The sequence below is a fragment of the Lactuca virosa genome, chromosome 6 (assembly GCF_052849685.1).
Source record: "Lactuca virosa cultivar CGN04683 chromosome 6, Lactuca_virosa_CGN04683_v6, whole genome shotgun sequence".
NCBI lineage: Eukaryota > Viridiplantae > Streptophyta > Magnoliopsida > Asterales > Asteraceae > Lactuca > Lactuca virosa.
The window spans coordinates 1424223-1427891 of record NC_136431.1 but is presented as its reverse complement, the minus strand read 5'-3'; positions in this window follow the sequence as shown (position 1 = coordinate 1427891).

Genomic DNA, 3669 nt, shown 5'->3' with positions numbered 1-3669 from the left:
TAATGAACTGCATGCTAGTACTGATTAGTCAGTAATATGATGGCCTGATTAGGATATGCTTAGTTTTGATTACTCAATGCTCGAATGTTGCTTGCTTCGTGCTTTTATAAGTCTTTAACTAACTAGTAAACGAATATGTTAAGTTACATATTACGAGGACTAAATAATTTCAGAAGGTTAGGTTTAGCTCTATTTCGCAGCTCTTGTTTGAGTCTAACCGTTGTAGGGTAGGACCTCCCATTCAAAGAATTATCTGGTCTTAGTGATATGTAATGGTATTCGCGAGCCAGTTAAGGAGAGATAACAGGGACTTCTTATGCAGTTGATGGCAGAGAGTGGGTCATAGGTTACCCTAGGGCAAGCCTAGGATGAGATTAGCGCGAAGAACAGTAGTATTAGAAGGGACTTGGTGGAGTCAAGGCAATTCTTGAGGAAAGTACGGATAGATGTGGAAGGTAGTATGGGCCCGTACTGCTGAAAGTAGAGGATCCGTACTCTAGTCAACGAAAGTTGAGATGAATCCAGGGAACTTGTAGTGTGTGTGATCCCTCGAGTTATGATGAGTATTCTGATGTTTGTTATGGTGTATTTTCAGTATGGTGACACTGTACAGGTGCCGGTAAGGGATCAGGCTCGGGCTCTGAAGCCGGGCAGCTCGATGACCAGATGAGATAGTTCGTTTCATCTGAGATAACGCTCAGTATATTGACTAGAATCCTGTGATCTTCGGTACGGTCAAGGAGGGCATTTTGAAGATTCTTCACGAGAGGTTGGGTGCATTCTGCACCGAGATGGCGGCCATGTTAGGGGGGCGCTCGATGACATTCAGGGAGTTCAGAGCTTGTGGAGCTCCAGACTATCATGGGGCTCAGGACCCCATTGCTAGCAGCAGGTGGTTGGCTGATGTCGCCAACACCTTCCGTACTAGCCGATGTACCGAGGGGGACAACGTCCAACTTGCGTCCTATCTCCTGAAGGACAGAGCACATGACTGGTGGGAGGAGGTTGGACATGCTATTGGAGAGGATGCCGCTCTTGATGCGATGACCTGGAGAGATTTCTCGGCCAGGTTCATGGCCGAGTTTGCACCTGTGATCGAGGTACAACAACTTGCAAGGGAGTTCTAGGATCTCCAGCAGACTACTGAGACGGTGACTGAGATCACCGGCATGTTCAGGATGAGGGACCTTCTTGTTCCACAGTAGGTGGAAGACGAGGAGATGAAAAAGGCCCGATATCATGAGATTTTGCTGAGTGATATCCGCCAGTTTGTGAGCCGATCCAGCTGCAAGATGCTAGAAGATATGATTGCGAGGGCTCGAGAGAGGGAGCTGGATTTAGAGATAGAGAGGAAGAGGAAATCAGAGGGGGTTCAGACAGGGAGTTCAGGCAAGAAGCCCACGGTATCGGATCACAGATCGAGGAGCCAGCAGGTCTGCAACCGCTGTGGCAAGTACGGAAAGATGCACGAGGGGGCGTGCAGGGTGGGTAGTTCGGGCTACTTTAAGTGCGGCCGAACTGGCCATGTCAGCAGGGATTGTACTGCTACCACCTCCACTACGACAATATCTGATCTGATTTGCTTTCAGTGCAATCAGAGGGGCCACAAGAGGTCCCAGTGTCTGAGTTTAGTAGCAGCAGGACAGGTGGCGACACCCGCTCCCGCTACATTAAGGATTATCGATAGCCGTCAGGGCCGGACAGAGGCGCCTGCGGCGAAGAGCAAAGCCTTCCAGCTGACAGCAGAGGAGGCACGTGTAGCTCCCGATGTTGTGACGGGGGTGTATCTTCTCCTTATCTCTTTATTTATATTGATTTATTGCTTATGTTTATGTGTTTCATTATAGGATCGTTCCTTGTGAATGGTATGTTTGCTCTGGTATTATTTGATTCCGGGGCTACCCGATCCTTTGTATCGCTCGTGATCAGCAAACGATTTGTGGGAGCTCCAGGAGAGCTGGACTGTCCACTTGATGTAGAGATAACGGGTGATAGGACCGTTTGGGTTGCGAAGGTTCATCGGGGATTTACAATGCAGTTGTTTGATGAGCAGTTTTCCGTGGATTTAGTCCCCATTCCCCTGTGAGGGAATAAGGTTATCGTGGGTATGGACTGGTTGAGCCCTAATGGGGTAGTGATCGACTGCGAGCAGCAGCTAGTACGAGTTAGGACCCCAAGTTGGGGAGGGTTGGTGATCCAGGGCGAGAGGCCACAACATGGGCCGACTTTGTGTTCAGCAGCGAGAGCTAGGCGCTACCTCTAGCAGGGTTGCACAGGTTATGTCGCTTATGTTATGGATTCCCCGGATAAGGCAAGGCGACTGTGGATGATGTAGCGATCGTACGGGAGTACCCGGACATGTTCCCAGAGGATTTTCCTGCGGTACCTCCGGAGAGGCAAATAGAGTTCGGGATTGACTTGGTTATTGGTGCGGCTCCGATAGCCAAGGCACCATATCGGTTGGCTCCTCCCGAGATGCAGGAGTTGTCTACACAGCTGCAGGATCTGCTAGACAAGGGATTTATCAGGCCAAGCAGTTCACCATGGGGATCCCCGATCCTGTTTGTGAAGAAGAAGGATGGGTCACATCGGATGTGTATAGATTATGTGGATTTGAATAAGGTAACGGTGAAGAACCGTTATCCCCTCCCGAGGATTGACGATTTATTTGACCAACTTCAGGGAGCATCTTGGTTCTCCAAGATTGATCTGTGATCGGGTTATCACCAGATGCGAGTCAGGGACGATGATGTGTAGAAGACAGCCTTTCAGACTCGCTATGGTCACTATGAGTTCGTGATGATGCCGTTTGGGCTCACCAATGCTCCTGCCACGTTCATGGATCTCATGAACCGCGTGTGCAGACCGATGCTGGACCGGTCTGTGATAGTCTTCATCGATGATATCTTGGTTTACTCCAAGACTCAGGAGCAGCACGAGGAGCACCTGAGGGAGGTGCTGGAGACATTAATGAGGGAGATAATTTTCGCAAAGTTCTCCAAGTGTGAGTTCTGGTTGCGCGAGGTGCAGTTTCTGGGGCACATTGTCAACCAGAAGAGCATTCTAGTCGATCCGGCCAAGGTAGAGATCGTGATGCAGTGGGAGGTTTCAAGGTCTCCATACGAGATTCAGAGTTTTCTTGGTCTGGCGGGTTACTATCGGAGATTCATCCAGGATTTCTCCAAGATTGTTGTTCCATTGACCCGACTGACCAAGAAATAGGTGACATTCCGCTAGGGGCCTGAGCAGCAGGCAGCTTTCGAGACTCTCAGACAGCGGTTGTGTGAGGCACCGATTCTGATTTTGTCTGAGGGTGTCGACGATTTCGTGGTTTACTGCGACGCTTCGATCATAGGCATGGGTGCAGTGCTGATGCAGCGGGGTCGCGTGATTGCATACGCGTCGAGGCAGCTGAACCCTCATGAGGCGAACTATCCGACGCATGATTTGGAGTTGGGGGCTATGGTTTTCGCCCTCAAGATTTAGTGAAACTACCTCTATGGGGTTCGTTGTACCATTTACACGGACCACAAGAGCTTGAGGTATCTGATCGACCAGCCAAATCTGAACATGAGGCAGCGTCATTGGTTGGATGTGGTGAAGGATTACGACTGTGAGATCCTTTATCACCCGGGGAAGGCCAATGTGGTGGCCGATGCTCTTAGCTGC